The sequence below is a fragment of the Anabrus simplex genome, chromosome 1 (genome assembly GCF_040414725.1).
Source record: "Anabrus simplex isolate iqAnaSimp1 chromosome 1, ASM4041472v1, whole genome shotgun sequence".
NCBI classification, from domain to species: Eukaryota; Metazoa; Arthropoda; class Insecta; order Orthoptera; family Tettigoniidae; genus Anabrus; species Anabrus simplex.
Window position 1 is genome coordinate 1226711823 of NC_090265.1, and position 23577 is coordinate 1226735399.

Sequence of the window (23577 nt, forward strand, 5' to 3'; positions counted from 1 at the left end):
CGGGCGAGTTGGCCGTGCGGTTAGGGCCGCGCAACTGCAAGCTTACACCGGGAGATACTGGGTTCAAATCCCAACGTCGGCAGCCCTGAAGGTGGTTTTCCGTGATTTCACGTTTTCACACCGGGCAAATGCTGGGACTATATCTCAATTCGGGCCACGGCCGCTTCCTTCCCACTCCTAGCCCTTTCTTATCCCATCGTCGCCGTAAGATAAATCTGTGTCGGTGCGACGTAAAACAAATTGTTTTAAAAAAAAACTTTGAACACCAGACCTGTATTCTACTGTATAATCCTTGATCTGACGTTGCCATGGTTACGGCCAGCCATTTTTTTTCATCCGATCTTTACATTGTGGGTAGTGCGGTGCCAATATCTTGAAAAAGATCAATATTAGGGCATTAGAACATGGTTTTCGGTGTTACGGGACATAACGAGTTTTGTTCTTCGCGTCCTGAAGCTTAAAATGAGCTTCGTCCCGTCCTTGTCCGACAAATTCGATATTTCGCCTATATTAGCCTGATATGGCATCATGTAGGGCTAGCGTACACCACTCCCAGTCATGCAGGCCAATGTCACAGCTGTATGGTACAGGGACGACATCCTCTGACCCACAGTGACACCTCATCGCCAGCATTTAGGAGAATATTATTCTTAATGGACGATAATGCGCGCATCAATCGTGCGGTTCTCAACAACGACTTTCTTCCTGATTCACGATATCTCTCGACTAGAGTGGCCGCTGTGGTTACCTGTACCTGAACCCTATCGAACATGCCTGTGAAAACTAAAAATAATTGTTAATAGACGTCAAGACCCACCAACCACTCTGCGAGATCTTCACCGAATCACCATTGAGGACTGCGATAATTTGGACCAACATTAGCTTGATGAACTTGAGTCCGACTCGTTGGCTGAACGGTCAGCGTACTGGCCTTCGGTTCAGAGGGTCCCGGGTTCGATTCCCGGCCGGGTCGGGGATTTTAATCGTCTCTGATTAATTCTTCTAGCCCGGGGACTGGGTGTTTGTGTTTGTCCCAACACTTTCCTCTTCATATTCACACAACACACTACACTAATAACCACCACAGAAACACGCAATAGTGATTACATCCCTTCATATAGGGTTGGCGTCTGGAAGGGCATCCGGCCGTAAAACAGGGCCAAATCCACATGTGCGACACAGTTCGCACCCGCGACCCCACAGGTGTGGGAAAAGCGGTAGAAAAAGAAGAAGAAGAAAGATTAGCTTGATGAACTTGTAGATAGTATGCTGAGACGAACTGAGACATGCACACCGCCGCCTCAAAGGGGCGTGATACCTGGCATTAAAGGTAGTGATGTGTGCTTTATTCAGTAATAACTCAAATTGAGAAAAAAAAGTTGCGTTGTTGTAAACGCTCTCATTTGTTTTGTTGAGCAATAAATAATGTTTAAATGGTACCTTCATGTGCCTCTTCTTTTTTTTTTTTTTTTTTGTAAGATTTTGGTAAAGATTTGTTTTTGGTGATATCTGAAGTCATCCCTTTTTTTGCTAGCGGCTTTACGTCGCACCGACACAGATAGGTCTTATGGCGTCGATAGGATAGGAAAGGCCTAGGAGTTGGAAGGAAGCGGCCGTAACCTTAACACCCCAGCATTTGCCCGGTGTGAAAATGAGAAACCACGGAAAACTATCTTCAGAACTGCCAACAGCGGGATTCGAACCCACTATCTCCCGGATGCAAGCTCACAGCCGCGCGCGCCTAAGCGCACGGCCAACTCGCCCGGTCTAAAGTCATCTTATCTCAGTTAAATCTTATAAAAAAAAAGTTGTAGGGAGTCCGCTGTCTGTAATTCCTTTTGATTTGCCAAATTTTCAAATATTTATCCGTTTTAGGTCAACTCAAGACCGAATCGGTGGTTTTTACTTTTCGTGTCTGTTTGTTTGTTTGTCTGTTCCACCATCACGTCGAAACGGCTGGATAGATCTTAACCAAGCTTCATATTTAGAGTATACTCATCCCGGGGAAGGTTTCGATATGCATATCATTTTAAAATCTTTGAAAAGACAGGGGTTTTATAGGAAAACCACAACGGTTTTCCTCCATTTTCTCTTATACCATTGATTTTCTGTAAACTTTGTGGACCGTATGTGAAAGGCCTCTTCATTATAAACAACTTTTGTTATGTTCATAATTTATCTTACACTTCAAATGACGGAGAAATTTACTATTTTCTGCATTGAGTGACCGACAGACCGACAACGAATATATGGGTTACCATGGCAACGTCTCTGACTGCTTGGCAGCAGGGAAGTAACGTATTGCCATTTTCCTCATCATTCCTTTAAATTCGTGGTTGTTCCTTGGGTACAAAGCAAGAGAGTCGTCAATCGGCCATTCTGCGGGATATTGGCGGAATATCATAGGAGGTTATAACCGTTCTCGAATAGCTTAAGTAATAACACAAATATTCATCTTCTTATCTGATTACCTAAGAATCCCTGCGCCTAAATTTCTCTCCGATTACCGCTTTCTTATATCCATAACTCACACCGGCATAATTTATTGAGGAGCATTTGATTTTCCAATACATTCACTTGGTATTTACATATTTGTCGTCATCCGGATGTCCTCAGTTATAATCCATTTTCTATTAATTTCAACTTACTAAACTGTATTATTTTCTTCCTTAATTAGCACGTATGTATGCGAGTGCTAATCCCGAATGCTGGACACTCTTTTCTTTGAGGGAATATTCTAAGCTATGCAAATGTATAACTTTAGGCCCAGGAATATTCCGAAATATGGATGCAATTTTAACGACGGTGCAGACCTTCATTTCGGGGTAATTGGTGGCTAATCAGTAAGTCGTATCACAAGTCAGAAAGAAAATGGCGTTTCATTTTGGAGAGATCCACAACTTTTGTCCTATGACTTTTGTCGTATTTCTATCCCTAATACGTTAAATACAGTTGTATTTCTCGATTTCAAGTTGATTTTGTACTTTTACACGTATATGTTATCATTTGGCACACTTATAGGAAAGGTAAAATCATGACATTCGGCACGCACATTGATATGACCATTGGCCACGTTATAGCCAAATTTTATGATTCTAGCTGTCACATGAGTATCAAAAATATAAAGTAGTATGTGAAAACTGTACAAAATTTCACCCCATTCAATGACTCTTACTCAATCTAACCCATAAATATAGGAGATACGAGAAGTTGTCATAGGACCAACCATGTAGAGCACTGAAAGGGGCGTCTGATGGTGAAGTCCGTTTGTAGATACGTCGTAGAGTTTCAAAGCAGTAACTACCGAAATAAAGGTCTACACAATGCCGGGCTGAGTGGCTCAGACGGTTAAGGCGCTGGCCTTCTAACCCGAACTTGGCAGGTTCGATCCTGGCTCAGTCCGGGGATATTTGAAGGTGCTCAAATACGACAGCCTCGTGTTGGTAGATTTACTGGCACGTAAAAGAACTCATGCGGGACTAAATTCTGGCACCTCGGCGTCTCCGAAGACCGTAAAAGTAGTTAGTGGGACGTAAATCAAATAACATTATTATTAAAGGTCTGCACTTCTATAGTGTGTCTGTACATTGACAATTTTGGCGAAATATCCGTACAGTTATCCGTTTCAGGTGTAAAAATGACCATCTGCACATATTCAGTTTTGGTGTCTTTCTGTTTGTTTGTTTGTTTGTTTGTTTGTTTGTCTGTCTGTTTGTCTATAACTTGGAAACTACTGGATATATTTCCACCAAGCTTGTTATTTAGAATCCACCTGTCCTTTGGTAGGTTTTGGGGCAAATATTGTTTCTAAATCCCTGAACTGACTGGGGGATTATACGAAACCGTGATTTTGCATTCCCACAAAATATACACAGCCAAACTTAATGTAAATTTACCTGCCTTAATGGAAATTAATTTCTAAGCCTTTTTCCTCTTGTGCATCATTTCAATACGAGGATTAATAACGGAGATATCATTAACGGACCGTTTTCCGGTACAAGTCCCACCGGACTTAACTCAAGAGCGGGTGGGTGTAAAGCGTATTTTTTACAACTTGAAAACTACTGAAGATATTTGAGTCAAACTTTACATTAACATCCACCTGTCGAACGTTAGGTGTTAATCGTCAATAACATTTCATGTTCCCGGAATGGACTGGCGGTTTATAGGGAACGAAATGGTGATTTTACTCTTACACAATATATACAGTACAAGACCAACCTGACCGGAAATCGACCAAACGTGATGGAATTCCATCACTAAAACTTTTTTTCATGTGCATTTTTTCGACAGGAGGATTAATAATGGAGATATCATAAACGGTCCGTTTTTTCAGGTTAAGTCCAGCGGATATAGCCCAAAAGGTGTTGTACGTGGAGCAGGTTCCTTATCTATCTATGTAAATAAAATCGTAACGACTGTGTGCCTGTACATTGACTATTTTGGCGAAATTTTCGTACAGCTACACGTTTAAGGGGTAATAATGACCATCTGCATATTTTTTTGGTTTAGTTTCTTGAAAGTCCTAATTTTTACACTCCTCACCGAAAACCCAGATTGCGGCATAATCTGCCAGTCGAAGAAGGATATTGAAATTTGGCAAAATTATACGTTTTAGCCTGTAATGGACGGAAAACTTCCAAGATCTTTAAATTTTCCCTTTTTATCCCGAAGAATATTAAAATATGGAGGCAATTTTAATGATGGTGCGGACCTTCGGGAATTGTCACATAACGGATGGCACAATCTCCGTTCAATTTGGAGTGATCTACAACCTTGGTCTTACGACATTTTGTCGTATTTCTATCCCTTTTACGTTTGATTTTTCTCTATTTCTCGATGTTAAGTAAATTTTGACAAATTTCGGTCCGAGGTGATCAAAACTTTTCTTGCTGTGTGTACAAAGAACAATTGGGTGTATAAACGACTGTTATTTGAGAATTTCTATTCAGAAATAATAAAACACTTCGAATATGACTCCCTGCTTAGCCAAAAATGTCAATTCTGAAAGAATACTCACAGTTAAAGACAGGTGTGCTGAATACCAAGTGGAGATACTCCTTCAGACCAACAGTGTAGAATGTTGCAGGACACATATCAAGAAGTTCTGAAACACAATAGTTATTCTTCAAATTTATCGTTAGTTGGTAGCTTTTTATAGTGATAGATCAACACAGTAACATGATTCTCTGTCCTCTACCGTGATAAATATCACCAAAACGGAAGTGCATAAACACTATTTAAAAAAATAACAGAAGATATAAGGTATTTGATTTACAGCTTAAATTACGTTCTAATGCTGACTCTCACAAAATCCATTCTTAGGAAGCTATGAGAAGCAAGATTGAAGGTTTATGTGACTGTTAGTGTAACATGCACACGAACACAAATATTCGTAATATCTAGCACTAAATCCCGAGACCTGCAGGCCTACAGTACAGTACACAGTACACTGAGAAATTTCAGTTCTCGGTAAAGAGATCAGGATTCGAACCTCAGTCGTCTCGATAGCAGATAGAAACGAAGCCAGTCAGTTACTACATCCACAAAGGAAACGATATTTCTGAAATTGAGAACGATCCTCAAGGTAGGTTCTTACAAACCATGTGAATGTTAGGGTCTGATAATTAATGAGAAGATATGAAATGTCATTTTATGTTCCCTGCTAATCAATGGACGCATAAATATCAAAACACTTCGTGGGAATAATAGTAAACAATGAAGGACGAACTGAGAAATACTTAAGTGAGCGGCGAAGATTACTGGACACTAGTTCAAGGTTGCAGGGTTTATTCCCAGCAGTGCTAATATTGCATTGATATGAATAAGGCGCAATTTGTTTTTATGGACTGATTTAATTTAAGATGACCACAATTATACTTGAAAGTGATTGACAACAGGTCATTAATTAGTGTCGGCCTCCGAAGCGTAACGGTTAGCGCTATTAACTGCCGTCCTCGGTGGCCGGGGTTCGATTCCCGGCACTACGAGAAATTTGAGATTGGCAGGAGTGCTGGCATATGGTTAAAATAGTACATGCTTTACGTCGCACCGACACAGATAGGTCTTATGACTACGATGGGATAGGAAAGGCCTAGGAATGGGAAGGAAGTGGCCGTGGCCTTAATTAAGATACAGCCCCAGCATTTGGCTGGTGTGAAAATGGGAAACGACGTAAAACAATCTTCAGGGCTGCGGAGAGTGGGGTTCGAACCCACTAATCCCCCGGATGCAAGCTCACTGCTGCGCGCCCCTAACCGCACGGCCAACTCGCCCGGTCATTTACTAATAAGTGGCTATTTACAAAGTCACTAGTTCTTACAGCTGATTGCTGGTATTTACATGGAACGGGTGACCCTTTTGTAATCTTGATCAGCTCTCACCTTTCACTTGGTTAATTCCCCAGACACGGAGGCTGGGTGTATGTGTCATCTTCATCATCTTTTCATCCTCATCATGATGCGCAGGTCACCTACGGGTGTCATATCAAAAGACCCGCATCAGGTGAGCCGAACTTGTCCTCGGACCCTATCAGCACTAAAAGCCATACGCAATTTTTACCGTTAGTTATTACATAGAAACTACATGCACACAGGTTCGGACACGATTTTGTTGACTATTACTACGTACGACTGCTGGACACCTGGCACATTCTTATCAGGAGGCCACTTCCACGTATGATAGGCGTGAGAAAAATATGAAGGTCTCCTTGTGAAATGCATTTTACAAAGAATACATTGTTTCAGATTAGTCATTTTATTTCTTTAATAATTGGTATAGCTTTTAGTGCTGGGAGTGTCCGAGGAAATATTCTAATCGCAATGCAATTACAGAGATGAACTGACACAGAATTGATCATAGGGCTGTCTACAAAATTTGGCTATTTTTTGGCTATTTTAAGCATTTGTCTGTAAAATCGGTCTTCATGTTTAGAGTCCCTTTGGTGGAAATGTCCTTCTTCTTCTTCTTCTTCTTCTTCTTCTTCTTCTTCTTCTTCTTCTTCTTCTTCTTCTTCTTCTTCTTCTTCTTCTTCTTTATCTGTTTACCCTCCAGGGTCGGTTTTTCCCTCGGACTCAGCGAGGGATCCCACCTCTACCGCCTCAAGGGCAGTGTCCAGGAGCTTCAAACTCTGAGTCGGGGAAACACCTGGGGAGGATGACCAGTACCTCATCCAGGCGGCCTCACTTGCTATGCTGAACAGGAGCCTTGCGGGGGGATGGGAAGATTGGAAGGGATAGACAAGGAAGAGGGAAGGAAGCGGCCGTGGCCTTAAGTTAGGTACCATGCAGGCATTTGCCTGGAGGAGAAGAGGGAAACCACGGAAAACCACTTCCAGGATGGCTAAGGTGGGAATCGAACCCACCTCTACTCGTTGACCTTCTGAGGCTGAGTGGACCCTTTTCCAGCCCTCAAACCACTTTTCAAATTTCGTGGCAGAGCCGGAAATCGAACTTGGGCTTCCGGGGGTTAAAAAGTTTTCACCCTCAGAATATTGGCCGCCAAGGTAGTAGAAGTGGTGCTATTTCTAGTCACTAGATTGTGCCTAAATCCTGGATTCATTTTCAAACTTCTTCATATAGAGTGAGGGCATATGACGCTGTTAAAGGTGATTCGTCTGTCGAATGAGGGTGTTAAAGCGTTGAGCAGACCTCTTGATGTTATTCGAGAGGAGTAAGCCACGTACCGACAGTGGGTTTCACCGTATCCTTACCTCATCATCATCTTGCCCTCAGACGCGCAGGTCGCCCGTTGGTATCAAATAGACCAACACCAAGCGAGCCGAATATGACCATTGACACTCCCGGCACTAAAAGCTGTACTCTAGCGGCGCTTGACAACAACGCAAATGTTTCTGGAACTATAATAATAATAATAATAATAATAATAATAATAATAATAATAATAATAATAATAATAATAATAATAATAATAATACGAAAAGGAAGAAGAAACATAACAGATGCAATGCAGAAGTGGCTATTAATATTTTTGGACATTTATACAGAATAGATGACAACAGGTTAACCAAACAGATCTTCAAATATCTTTGAAACACGAAGTCAGCAACAATCTGGATTCATGAAGTCAAGAAAGATTTGAAAAGAAACAACCAACGGAAGAATAAGCAACATAGAGAGAGAGAGAGAGAGATTGTTTTAAAAGTGTTAACAATGGAAGGATTCCAAGGTCGCGAGGGAAAGAAAACAGGCTCAAAATGGTCTGAGGAGATGACAAGGAGGCGTAGTAAGCAGAGAAGTAATATTGCTATTTACGTCGCACCGATACAGATAAGTCTCATGCCGACGATGGGATAGGAAAGGGCTAGGAATGGGAAGGAAGCGGCCGTTGCCTTAATTAAGATACAGCCCCAGCATTTTCCTGGTGTAAAAATAGGAAACCACCGAAAAAACATCTTCAGGGCAGCCGACAGTGGGGTTTGAACCCACTATCTCCCGGATGCAAGCTCACAGTTGCGTGCCCCTATGCGGCCAATTTGCCCGGCGATGGAGTATTGACCGAGCTCGATAGCTGCAGTCGCTTAAGTGCGGCCAGTATCCAGTATTCGGGAGATAGTAGGTTCGAACCCCACTGTCGGCAGCCCTGTAGATGGTTTGCCATGGTTTCCCATTTTCACACCAGGCAAATGCTGGGGCTGTACCTTAATTAAGACCACGGCATATTCCTTCCTACTCCTAGCCCTTTCCTGCCCCATCGTCGTCATAAGACCTATCTGTGTCGGTGCGACGTAAAGCAACTAGCGAAAAAAAAAAGGAGTATTGGAGGAGAAAGAAGGAACAACAAAGGATGAAGCATTGAAATTGTCTCATTGTCCTTAGAAGACCCTAACAGAGAAATAATAATAATAATAATAATAATAATAATGATGATGATGATGATGATGATAATAATAAATAGAATATTTAAAACACGTCTGACTCGTTGGCTGAATGGTCCGCGTACTGCCCTTCGGTTCAGAGGGTTTCAGGTTTGATTCCGGGCCGGGGACTTTAATTGTTTCTGATTAATTCTTCTGGCTCGGGAACTGGATATTTGTGTCTGTCCCAACACTCTCCTCTTCATATTCAGACAACACACTACACTACCAACCACCACAGAAACACGCAATAGTGATTACCTCCCTCCATTTAGGGTTGGCGTCGGGAAGGGCATCCGGCCGTTAAACAGGGCCAAATGTACATGTACATGTACAATGCAGTTCCCACCCACGACCCCACAAGTGTGGGAAAAGTGGTAGAAGAAGGAGAAGTAGAAGAAGAATACTTAAAACACAGTGGATATATAGCAATATTAATTGAACCATGCCGCAAAATTTGTTGCTTATTGCGGAATTCAACCGCAGTGACCGGTATAATAATAATGGCGTGTGGCCTCCGAAGAGGCCTGGTGCAGGTCTTTCGAGTTTACTCCGTCTAGGCGATCTGCGCCACTGTGAGGATATGTCCCTACCTATGATGAATTCTAATTATGAAGACGACACACATACCCAGCCCCAAAGCCATCAGAATTAACCAGTGAAGGTTAAAAGCTCCGACCCGACCGGTAATCGAAACCGGGACCCACTGAACTAAAGACTAGCACGCTAAACATTTAGCCATGAAACCGGACAGAAACCGGTAACCGAGCACTATACGCAAGCACCTCGGGACCACAACCAGATTTTCACTATATAGAGTAGTTGCTAGATGGTGAGGTTAAGCGTCGTACTAGCACAATCCTGTGGGTAACGGCTACAATCACAAGGCAGCCACTTTCCTTTTCTCTTCGTACTCGTATCAGTAACCTCCTTTTTTTCTTTTTTTCTTTTTTGTTGCTATTTTGCTTTACGTCGCACCGACACAGATAGGTCTTACGGCGACCATGGGATAGGAAAGGCCTAGGAGTTAGAAGAAAGCGGCTGTGCCCTTAATTGAGGTACAGCCCCAACATTTGCCTGGTGTGAAAATAGAAAACCACGCAAAACCATGTCAAGGACTGCCGGCAGTGGGTTTCGAACACACTATCTCCTGGATACTGGATACTGACCACACTTAAGCGACTGCCGCTATCGAGCTCGGTGTCAGTGATCTCAGACGATCACAGATTGAAAGTTCGCGACCCAGTGACGGTTTTCTTTTACATACCGTACTCATTTTTTGCAACGGCTTCAAAGTAACTCTTACTTTGGTTTTCGCCCTTCACTGGAGCCTTTCTTCAAAATTCCACCGATCTGACAGCTTTAAAAATCTATAACAATTGAAGGGATAATCAACACACAGCATCATTTTGGTGGAATTTAATCCCAGGTTGGCGTCTGAAGTCTTTCATGAACCCATTTGCTTGGAGAAGCGCATGAGAAGGCACTTATTTCTAGAAAGGTTCAGAAAGTGTGCAGCAACAAATAACATTCGAGATATATTATACAGGATGATTCACAATTCCATTGTTGGATGCGCTTGTGAATGGTCGGCTGTTGGGAGTGCTTTTGCATTATTGCAGTGATAAAGTACCGTATTTACGCGAATAATCCCCGCATATTTAAAAAAGTTGAGGCACGAAATCGGGTTGCGGGTTTTATTTTCGATATTGTGTAACCGCAGATGGAAGAAAACTGCCCCCAAAATGTCATATTTAAACGGAAAATAATTCAGACTCTTAATTTAAAACTACCTTTACATTATTTCAAAAAATAGTATTTTACACGGTAATTTAAATTCAAAGGTACGAGCTTTTCGCGGATTTTTCGATGATACAGACCACTATCTGATCTGTAGTGAACTAGGTATCTCTAGACCTAGGGTAGAGAAAGTGAAATCTGTCTGCAAACGAATAAGGATAGAAAATCTCCAGGACAGGGAAATTAGACAGAAGTACATGGATATGATTAGTGAGAAGTTTCGAACAGTAGACAGTAAGCAGGTTCAGGATATAGAAAGTGAATGGGTGGCATACAGAGATGCTATAGTAGAAACAGCAAGGGAATGCCTAGGAACAATTGTGTGTAAAGATGTGAAAAGGCGAACATCTTGGTGGAATGATGAAGTGAGAGCAGTTTGTAAACGTAAAAAGAAGGCTTATCAGAAGTGGCTCCAAACAAGGGCCGAGGCAGACAGGGATGTGTACGTAGATGAAAGAAACAGAGCGAAACAAATAGTTGTTGAATCCAGAAAGAAGTCATGGGAAGATTTTGGTAACAATCTGGAAAGGCTAGGTCAAGCAGCAGGGAAACCTTTCTGGACAGTAATAAAGAATCTGAGGAAGGGAGGAAAGAAGGAAATGAACAGTGTTTTGAGTAATTCAGGTGAACTCATAATAGATCCCAGGGAATCACTGGAGAGGTGGAGGGAATATTTTGAACATCTTCTCAATTGAAAAGGAAATCATCCTGGTGGTGTTGCAAACAGCCAAGCTCATGGCGAGGAGGAAAATTATGTTGGTGAAATTATGCTTGAGGAAGTGGAAAGGATGGTAAATAAACTCCATTGTCATAAGGCAGCAGGAATAGATAGAATTAGACCTGAAATTGTGAAGAATAGTGGGAAGGCAGGGATGAAATGGCTTCATAGAGTAGTAAAATTAGCGTGGAGTGTTGGTAAGGTACCTTCAGATTGGACAAAAGCAGTAATTGCACCTACCTATAAGCAAGGGAACAGGAAAGATTGCAACAACTATCGAGGTATCTCGTTGTTTAGTATACCAGGCAAAGTATTCACTGGCATCTTGGAAGGGAGGGTGGGATCAGTCGTTGAGAGGAAGTTGGATGAAAACCAGTGTGGTTTCAGACCACAGAGAGGCTGTCAGGATCAGATTTTCAGTATGCGCCAGGTAATTGAAAAATGCTACGAGAGGAATAGACAGTTGTGTTTATGTTTCGTAGATCTAGAGAAAGCATATGACAGGGTACCGAGGGAAAAGATGTTCACTATACTGGGGGACTATGGAATTAAAGGTAGATTATTAAAATCAATCAAAGGCATTTATGTTGACAATTGGGCTTCAGGGAGAATTGCTGGTAGAATGTGTCCTTGGTTCAGGGTATTTACAGGGGTTAGACAAGGCTGTAATCTTTCACCTTTGCTGTTCGTAGTTTACATGGATCATCTGCTGAAAGGTATAAAATGGCAGGGAGGGATTCAGTTAGGTGGAAATGTAGTAAGCAGTTTGGCCTATGCTGACGACTTGGTCTTAATGGCAGACTGTGCCGAAAGCCTGCAGTCTAATATCTTGTAACTTAAAAATAGGTGCAGTGAGTATGGTATGAAAATTAGCCTCTCGAAGACTAAATTGATGTCAGTAGGTAAGAAATTCAACAGAATTGAATGTCAGATTGGTGATACAAAGCTAGAACCGGTCGATAATTTCAAGTATTTGGGTTGTGTCTTCTCCCAGGATGGTAATATAATAAGCGAGATTGAATCAAGGTGTAGTAAAGCTAATGCAGTGAGCTCACAGTTGCGATCAGCAGTATTCTGTAAGAAGGAAGTCAGCTCCCAGACGAAACTATCTTTACCTCGTTATGTTTTCAGACCGACTTTGCTTTATGGGAGCGAAAGCTGGGTGGACTCAGGATATCTTATTCATAAGTTAGAAGTAACAGACATGAAAGTAGCAAGAATGATTGCTGGTACAAACAGGTGGGAACAATGGCAGGAGTGTACGCGGAATGAGGAGATAAAGGCTAATTTAGGAATGAACTCGATGGATGAAGCTGTACGCATAAACCGGCTTTGGTTGTGGAGTCATGTGAGGCGAATGGAGGAGGATAGGTTACCTAGGAGAATAATGGACTCTACTATGGAGGGTAAGAGAAGTAGAGGGAGACCAAGAGGACGATTGTTAGACTCTGTTTCTAACGATTTAAAGATAAGATGTATAGAACTAAATGAGGCCACAACACTATTTGCAAATTGAGGATTGTGGCGACGTTTATTAAATTCTCAGAGGCTTGCAGACTGAACGCTGAAAGGCATAACAGTCTATAATGATAATATATGTATTTAAATTCAAAATTTCCCCTTGTCACGATAGAATGCGTCTTCCAGAACGTGCAGGGGTAGCTTTCCGCACTTTCACTGATTTCGGTGTGTGGAGAGTTTGTTTCATAGCTGCTAATTTCGAGTGAAATCGTAATTCATTTGTGTTGAGCGTTTTAAGGAACGCCACAATATCACCTAATAGGCAGTGTGCGAAGAAACAGAATCCGCGAACACTGGCAATTCTATTTGGCGGTGCTGACAGTTGGCGAAAAAGCGTGGCTTGTAATTATAATTAATTCGTACGAAACGAACAACATTGTCAATGCCAAGGAAACTGCATTGGTTTGTTCATGCCTGGCCCAAACGGACTTTTTAAAAGGAGGTGGGGTCACTGTGTTGTGTTGTAATGCAGACGGAAGCGAAAGATTTCCCCCCCCCTCGTCATAGGAAAGTTTGATAAGCCACGATGTTTTAAGGGCATCGGGTACTTTCCGTGCAAATACAAGGCATCTAAATGTGCATACAGTGCAATACTCCAATGAATGAAGTACTTGCACAGGGGACCAGCATAGACTCCTCGTCTTTCCTTTTTTGCGTGAGTTATGTTTGTGAGTGAGTTATCCAAGTGCATTGTTTGAATACTGTAATTGCACCTTGTTGGAAACATTTGGAAAATAGTTCTTTTCCATTGCATTTGGAAGGCTTAAACTGTAAATCAACGTTAATTGTATGGAGTAGTGGATCTTAGAATATATTTTGACGCGGGAGGGGTTGGTATTTCTGAAGTACGAGTTGAAGGTTAATTCGAAATCACGTAATTCGAAGTCCGATTTTTGCGTCCCAACGGCTTCAAATTAACGAGGTTTTGCCATATCGCAAAACCAACATCCCAGTTCGCCGGTGTGTCTGTTTCAACTGTTCACATTGAACGGAGAAGAATTATCCACCGTCAGTCGCATTAATATCCGCGTAAAGGAAAGGCCGCGTGTGAAAAGTTTTTTAGACGTGGGGTGAAACGAATTTATAAGTAACTAGCAAATGTACCCGTGCTTCGCTACGGTATTCTACATTGTATACGGATTTCTCCGGAATTTACTGCAAATACAGTGAGTAAGACTATATTAAATTACACCTACAAACGGACTTCACCAACAGACGACTCGTTCAGTGTTCTACATGGTTGGACCTGTGACATTTTCCCGTATCTCCTATATTTATTGGTTAGATTCAGTTATTCATCGAATGAGGTGAAATTTGATACAGTTTTCATATACTACTTTATTTTTTTGATACTCATGTGACCCTGGAATCATAAAATTTTACGAACATATGGCCACTGGTCATGTCAATGTGCGTGCCGAATGTCATGATTGCATCTTTCCTATAAGTGTGCCAAACAATAACATACACGTGTAAAAAGTACAACATTAACTTGAACTCAAGGAATGCTATACTATTTAAAGAATAAGGGATAGAGATACGACAAAATGTCATAGGCCCAAAGTTGTAGATCTCTCCAAATTGAAACGCGATCTTTTGTGATACGACTTACGGTTTAGCCACCAATTATTCCGAAAGGAAGGTCTGCACCGTCATTAAAATTGCATCCATATTTCGATATTTTTCGGGGCCAAAAGCTATACATCTGCATGGCCTGGAAAATGTATTTCCTCCAAGAAAAGGTTGTCCAGGTTATGATATGAGTTATGGATATAAGAAAGCGGTAACAGAGGAGAAATTTAGGCGCAGTGATTCTTAGGTAAACAGATAAGAAGATGACTAATGGTGTTATTACTTACGCTATTCGAGGACGGTTATAACCTCCAACGATATTCCGCCAATATCCCGCAGAATGTCCGATTGACCACACTCTTGCTTTCTACTCAAGGAACAACCACGAATTTACAGGAATTGTGACGAAAATGGCAATACATTACTTCCGAGGTGGCATGCAGTCAGAGACGTTGCCATGATAACCTGTAGATTCGTTGTAGGTCTGTCGGTCACTCAATGCAGAGCATGATACCAGCGGTAAATAGTAAATTTCTCCGTCATTTGAAGAGTAAGGTAAATTTTGAACATGACAAAAGTTGTCTAAAATGAAGGGACGTTTCACATTAATTTCACGGAGTTTACAGAAAATCAATCGTATAAGAGAAAATGGAGGAAAACCGTTCTGGTTTCCCTATAATCCCCCCGTCTGTTCAAAGATTTTAAAACGATATTCATATCAAAACCGTCGCCGGGATGAGTATACACTAAATATGACGTTTGGTAGAGATCTATCCAGCCATTTCGCTGTGGTGGTCGAACAAACAGACAAACGGACAAACAGACACGAAAAATAAGAACCACTGATTCGGTGTTGAGTTGAACTAAAACGGATAAATATTAAAAAATTGGCAAAATAAACGAAATTACAGACAGCGGAACACCCACAACTTTATTTTTATATATTTTGCAGAGGATTCTAGGGATGCAAGAGAAAACGAATCTTTCGATCTACAGGGAATCGAGCCTACTGCATATTCAGATAATGAAATGATATTTTTTATGGCAAATATATTTTATAGCAGTGAAATGAAATGGCGTATGGCTTTTAGTGCCGGGAGTGTCCGAAGACAAGTTCGGCTCGCCAGATGCAGGTCTTTTGATTTGACGGTCGTAGGCGACCTGCGTGTCGTGATGGGGATGAAATGATGATGAAGACGACACATTCACCCAGCCCCTGAGTCAGCGAAATTAACCAATTATGGTTAAAATTCCCGACCCCGCCGTGAATCGAACCCGGGACTCCTGTGACCAAAGGCCAGCACGCTGACCATTTAGCCATGGATCCGGACATTTTATAACAGTGATAATGTACTTCTCAAATATGTTCAGGCAAAGCAGCTATATCCGTAAATTTACACGTTCTTATTTGCGTGAAGAACACGTAGACCTCGCGGAGTGATATGAAATGTTTGTTTATGCCTATGTTACTATTTCAATGGAAGGAATTTTAGTTCATTTAATTTGTTTTAAAAATAGTCTTCCTAACATTATTCGGATTATTCGGCGGCGGAGATTATTCGCGTAATTACGGTCGTTAAAACCTACTGAAATTGTATAATTTTGTGTGTGTGATCCATTTACTGTTATTTATATGTTGGTGTTTAGTGCTTGTTGGTAGAAATTGGGAGTAGTGATATTTATTTTAATGTTATAACAATTGGTTCAGTTGGTGTTCAGTAGATTAGGTTTTCTAGGTTAAGTATGCTATCTAGGTGTACCTTGTTCTGAATTCGAATTTAGGTTTAGGAATTACTTTAGATAATAATATCAAGTTTTTAATACTTTTATTAAAATATCTGTAAGTTCGTTGGTATAATACTTACAAAGGCAGATTATCATAAGGAGTTGTAACTTCCGCAGCTTTTCAGGTTTTCGTATAGATATCCATTCAAACTATCAGGAAGGTAATAATGTATTCAATTAAATAACACGATACGCCTGTAAACTTCGATTTAAAAAGAAGTTAAAGAGAATTTCACTGGTTAATTACGGTACTCAACAGTCGAGGGAATAGTTGAGCGATTGAATCAGGTTGAGACCAGTACTGAACAGGATGTGACTAAGATTAATGGCGAAATAAATAACGTTAAAGGCGAAGTGGATAAGGTTAAAGATGATATGAAGAGGTCAAGATTCAGGCAGATGACCATGAAGTTAACCTTTACAACATCAGGGAACAAATTGAAAAGATGAATGAGTAAAAGTCACACATGGAGATAGAGCGAGACTCAGACACTAATTTACAGATGGATGCAAGCGCGCAAGAGAATTGAACTGGAACACTACGAGTTGGAAAGGAGTTCGTGATCAAGGGAACAAGAAGAGGAAGAGATCATCAAGTCTTTACAAAAGACGACAGTGCAATAAACGATACCGATGGTTTACCAGAGAGAGAGAACATATTTAAGGTGGAGAAATAGGAACATCGGAGGTTCGAAGTCACAACCTGTGGACCGGAGAGAAGACACGAGAGATGGGCGAATCTTGAAACTTAGACACTACGTGTAGCAATTGAAACGGAAAAGAGGAAGCCGAAAGAAGTAGAACATAGCCACGTTGTGGCTAACATAAAGGAATGGAAGTCCGGAGTTCAAAACTCAAGGGGACGTGAGCAGGGAGAAAACAACGGATTCCAACAAGACGGTACATGACACAACAGGATATATTTATGACCAAGAGCATATGTAACCTAGCAACGGTCATACTGTGAATGTAAATACTTGTAAACAGAATCACCCCAGATTAATACCATGGATAACATCACATTATCTGAACGTGACACCATATCCCAGAAGGAGCAGATGAAGCAGCTAGATTACATATCACAGAAGAAGACGAAGAAGAAGAAGAAGAAGAAGAAGAAGAAGCTAGATAACACATCACAGAAGACGAAGTAGCTAGATGACACATGACAGAAGAGAAGAAGAAGATCGTAACGACGCACCGGAGGACGAACCAGAAGGAAACGAAAAAGACCAAGGAGTTAACCATTTGGGTCATCTGTTTCCACCAAAGGCGGTGGAGGATAAAGAATGTCCAGAGTGTCAGTATGTGGAAAACTGGAGAGACACACTGCAACAGTTGATTTACTATTTGGAGAGAGAGAGAGAGAGAGAGAGAGAGAGACAGAAAGAGAGAGAATCATGAACTACGCCTGAGACCCACGAGTGTGAAGAAGCCATAGAAGGTATTTACCAATTGGGAAAAATATGATGAAATAGGTCCAGTGCCTGTACCACATTTATACCCGGTGAGATGGGAATATGTACCAGACAGGGACATGAACCAAGGACTAGTGATCAAGCGGACGGGCATTTCTTTGTCTGGAAGCGACTTCGCGGAAACTCGAAGCTTGTAACGCTACGAGCGAGGCTAGAATGTACATTTTCCCCCAAGAAGAGCTAGGGAATGCCTGGATGAAAATTAGGGGGAAATTTCCCCCAACAAGTTGCTGGCGAGTGGGAGAGGTAAACATTTTAACATCGTAATATTGGAACCATCCTTAAACAGCTTGGTCACCTTCGTTTCCTACATTAAAGGAATTAACGATTTTAATGATACTGCACAGTTATAACTATTCAAATGAGCTGTTCGTGATTTGTGAATTAATTTAGAGTGTCTGACGTCTTTTATGGTGACAACCTTCTGTTAAAGGAAGGAATATTTGATTACATAACAGTGCAAAGTTACAGTGGCCACATGTTAAATGTCTTGACACTCACTTGCCAGGACGATCCCGTGAGTAAGTTGAAAATTGAAGACAGTTATTTATTCATTACAGAGGATTCTGCAATAAGATTTCGTCCGGGCGAGTCTTAACCATAATATACTGTAAGACCACTGGTCACCTGATTATCGCACTATTGCGCCTATAATACACCAAGAATAAGGCGTATAGGAAATTTGAGAGGGGGAATCTTCTCAGCTAATATAAGGTTTAGGGAGCGTCATCTCTAGATAGTGACTTTATGTCGCACCGACACAGATAGATTTTATGTCGAAGATCGGATAGGAAAGGCCTAGGAGTTGGAAGGAAGCGGCCGTGGCCTTAATTAAGGTACAGCTCCAGCATTAATCTGGTGCAAAAATGGGAAACCAGGGCTCCCGACAGTGGGATTCGAACCCACTATCTCCCGGATGCAAGCTCACAGCCGCGCGTCACTAACCGCACGGCCAACTCGCCCGGTCGTCATCCCTGTATTTTTTCTCGTGAGCAACAGACGTGTCACCGTCTCGAGTAACATTTTCCTCAGAATGTGAACTTTTATTTAAAAGAATAATAGTTAATGTCATAAACAATCCATGTATGAGAAGATATCGGTGATATATTAAAGTGCGCTTTCGGGTTATTTGGTCGTAATTCTGAGCACGAAATTGGACTAGTATTATTATTATTGTCACCGTCATCACTCAAAACAACGAAGGGACGATTGGAACCATTATAATAACAGTTATTTTAAGCAGAGATACAGGGCTTGACACTAACACGTCACTACTAAAATAAATGTATGCGTTAATTTTTTTCCTAATATTTGCTTTATGTCGCACCTACACAGATAGATCTTATGGCGATGATGGGATAGGAAAGGCCTAGGAATGGGAAGAAAGCGGCCGTGGCCTTAATTAAGGTACAGCCCCAGCATTTGCGTGGTGTGAAAATGGGAAACCACGAAAACCATCTACAGGGCTGCCGACAGTGGGGTTCGAATCCACTATCTCCCGGATGCAAGCTCATAGCTGCGCGTCCCTAACCACACGGCCAGCTCGCCCGGTATGTTCGTTAATTGGATCGAAAGTCGGGCCGTAAAGTGCGCGTTTTAAGGAAACCTACGTAACGAACCTATCTGTGTGTGCTCTGTGCCGTAGACCAAGGAAATTCCTGTGCCATGGTTTATGGAATTTCACCCTGGGAGTTCCAGCTCGAACCTGGTCATCAAGGCAGTCGACATGGAAGCTATGAGGCAGTAAATCATGGCGATGGGCGTCCCGTAGGTACACGAGGTGTACCGTAGGTACAAAAGGCTATGTACCCTTATTTCACCAGCATGACTGGTAATACAACGGAATATCCGTTCAAAATTCATTAATTTGTAAATAATAATTGATAATGTTTCTTTCCTTTAATATGTAAATGTGCTAATTAAGGGAAAAGTGTTCAATTAGTGACAAGTGTGAGTCAATCAGTTTTTGTAAATACGATAGATTTAATTTTTTTTTACTAGCAAATGTACTCGTGCTTCGCTACGGTATTCCTAATTGTATACGGATATCGGAGTAAATTAATGTACATGAAGTAGGCCTAAATAAGAATTTTTAAATAGCATGTCTCTTGGCATTATCCGAGAAAAAGTATAGGGAGGTCAGCAGACGTTGTTTCCAATGTAAAGTGCGAGTCGCGGAGTTGTGATGATAACGACACGTCCACTTGTCTACCACAATTCACTATGCGTAACGTCAGTCAGATTTTGATGGGTAAATTTGTTTATAATCGGGGGCACCGTTGCAAAGGGGCATCTATACCTAATGATAAGGAGAATCAGGTAAAAGAGTTTTGAAAAAATTGCACGATCCCTTGCCTTCTGCTAGTCAAATCGAGAAGGGAATTATTCATTACAATGGTACACAGGCGTTGGAGGAGGACCCCATTCCTACTACCAGTTAAAGTCGATGTGGAGAGTACTGATTACCACACCAGACGCCCTCCTGCTGACAGTCACTATTGATTTGTAAAGTATTAATTACAATATCAGATACACCCCTTCTAGATAGCTACAAATCGACTTAAATTAATAAATGTAGATCGACATACGGAAGTATATGAAAGTTCACCTTCATTTACAGAATAACTGCTGCTAAACGGTGCATCATATCGAAAAACGGATTGCACGAAATTACGCCTCTGGCCTTATTTAGCGATCTAAATGGCTGGACCTATGATATTTCCTCGTATCTCATCTATTTAAAGGTAAGATTGTTTTAGAAACGTTGAATAGGGTGAAATTTGTGTAAGGTTTTCACACAGTGAATTACTTTTCAGATACTTACGCGACAGCTTCAAACATAGAATTTGGCTGGGTGGGCCAATATTCGTGTAGAATTTGATGATCCCATCTTTCCTATAAGTGAATCAAACCATCAATTATACGTGTACAAAGTGCAAAATTTAGGTAAATCCAGAAATAGAGCCAAATTTAACGTATAAGGGATAGAGATACGATAAAAAGTCATAGGACCAAAGTTGTAGATCACTCCAAATTGATCGGAGATTGTGCTATCTGCTTTGTGATACGACTTACCGTCTATCAACGAAATATGTCGAAAAGAAGGACTCCATCATCATTAAAATTGCCTCCATATTTCGATATTTTTCGGGGTAAAACATAAATTTTTTAAACATCTGGTATATTTTCCGTCGGTTACATGCCAAAAGCAATAATTTTGCAAAATTTCAATTTTCTAACTCGTCTGGGAGATTATGCTGCCATCTTGATATGGGGGATAGGGTTAAGGAATCTATTAAGACCATGAAACCTATAGGTTATCGTTCTGGATAAATATCACCGACTGGGTTCTCATTCCGATTTGAAACTCCCAGCATGTCACCCTCAGAGAATTTTGGGAATTTTAGATTTTTCTAGGGATCCTGAAGTCATCAGGTTGTCTGGTACCAAGTTTTAAATTTCTAAGATGCCTGGAATGGACTCATTAATTCACGTCTGTTTTCATTTTTATGCCTTAATTTATACATATATATATATATATATATATATATATCGATCGCGCCAAACTGACCTCCATTTATTAATATGGATTATAATTCACCCGCTTCCCTAGTGGTTCTAGGGGCGTCTTAGTCACACGGTATGTTTTCCAGGTAGTAAGTCATACTTGAAAGTCATACTGGAACATACACACGTCCATTATCTCGGTCATTACTGACAATTTATTTTTTCACACTTTCTCACCCCCTATGCCAAAGGGGGCTGAAGTTAGACTTTCAAAATCCAGAATGTTACTATTCATCTCAGCGACCCGGAAAACTATGGATTCGGCAGTATATTCGATTATTATTATTATTATTATTATTATTATTATTATTATTATTATTATTATTATTATTATTATTATATCTCACTCCCCCACCCCCCACCCTAAAGGGTGCTAAACTTTAAGTTTTAAAAGATCTGGAGTATTACTATTCATCTCAGCGACTCCGAAAACTATGGATTCGACACTATTTTCGATTATTTTATATCCCCCCTCGCCCTTCACCACAAAGGGGGATGAACTTGGACTTATAAAATATCCGGATTCTCACTATTCATCTCAGCGACCCCGAAAAGTGTGATTCGGCACTACTTTCGATGATTTGCATATCTCAGCCCCCTCGCCCCTAAGGTTTCCTGGGGTGTTCTACCCCCACGTGGTTTGTCTCCTGATACTAAAAATCCGGAGTGTCACTATTCATCTCAGCGACCCCAAAAACTATGCAATCGACACAATTTTCTATTATTTCTATATGTTACTCTCCCATCGCCCCCCACCACGAAGAGGGCTGAGCTCGGACATTAAAAAATTCCGGAGTGTTGCTATTCATTTCAGCGAGCCCGAAAAGTATGTATTCGACACTACTTGCCATGATATTTATATTTCACCCCCTCGCCCCCCTCCCCGGCCCCTAAGCGTTCCTTGGGTGCCCTACTCCCACGTGGTTTGTCACCTGATACTAAAAATCCGAAGTGTACAATTCACCTCGGAGACCCCGAAAACTATGTATTCGACAATATTTTCGTTTAATTTTATATATCACTCCCTCCACGCCTCCCACCCCAAAGGGGGATGAACTTATAAAATATCCGGTGTCTGACTATTCATCTCAGCGACGCCGACAAGTATGGATTCGACACTATTTTCGATTATTTTTATATATCACTCTCGCATTGCCCCCCACCATGAAAGGAGCTGAACTTGGACTTTAAAAAATTCCGGAGTGTCACTATTCATCTCAGCGACCCCGAAAAGTATGGATTTTACACTACTTTGGATTATTTCTGTATCTCAGGCCCCCGCAGCCTGCCCCCCTGCCCCTAAGGGTTCCTGGGCTGTCTTACCGCACGTGGTGTGTCTTCTGATACTAAAAATCTGGAGTGTACAATTCACCTCGGCGACCCCAAAAACTATGTATTCGACACTATTTTCGTTTATTTTTATTTATCACTCCCCCTCGCCCCCCACGCGAAAGGGAGCTGAACTTTGACTTTTAAATAATCGGGAGTGTCACTGTTCATATAGCGACCCCGAAAACTGTGGATTTGACACTTTCTTCGATTATTTTTTAACTTACCCCCCATGGCCCCCTACTCCTAAGGGAGCTACAGATGGCTTAGACCCACAGTGCTCTTCTCCAGATAGTAAGTCATAAGTGTACCACGTTTGGTTGAAGGAGGAGATGTGTCATTTACATACATACATACATACATACATACATACATACATACATACATACATACATACATACATACATACATACGTACCTACATACAAACATACATACATACATACATACTGTACCCCTTCAAAAGTGGAAATCATTTATTAAGGGAGAATGATTTATTTCATCAGCGAGTTGTAACATTATTTAATCGCCAGGAGGGTGAGATTTTACACTCCCGTTCTAGCGTGAACCAGCCGCTTGCGAACCGGTTTTCCCGACCTACCAAGAGAACGAGGAAGCAGGGTGAAATTCCTGTTAGGTGTCCTTCAAACACATGTGTGTGTACCACGTGATCGGGCGAGCAGCGTGATTACGATCGATCAATAAATGCAAGGTCGAGTGACGTGAAACTAGAGCAGCCAATAAAAATGACAACCTTCACAGGAATGCAACAGATCCACCAATCAGATATAATTAAGAGGCACACCTACGTCTTAAGACAGTGAATTAATGGTAATTCCAAAGGAAATTTTATAGAGGGTTTTTACTTCTGAACACTGGATTTGAGAGTTACTCTAAATGCAGCTACGGTCGAGACTGGACGTCGTTACTTTG

The 23577-nt window shown here is 41.3% G+C and overlaps 1 protein-coding gene across 2 annotated transcripts in view; it reads right to left on the reverse strand.

Annotated features, from left to right (window-relative positions):
- Nucleotides 1-23577, reverse strand: part of LOC136858218 (very long chain fatty acid elongase AAEL008004) — a 244715-nt gene that overhangs the window by 195119 nt on the left and 26019 nt on the right. For both annotated transcript variants that reach the window (XM_067137604.2, XM_067137601.2), the window contains exon 2: nucleotides 5021-5107. The gene's annotated coding sequence lies outside the window, so the exon portion shown is untranslated. The remainder of the gene's footprint in view (nucleotides 1-5020; nucleotides 5108-23577) is intronic.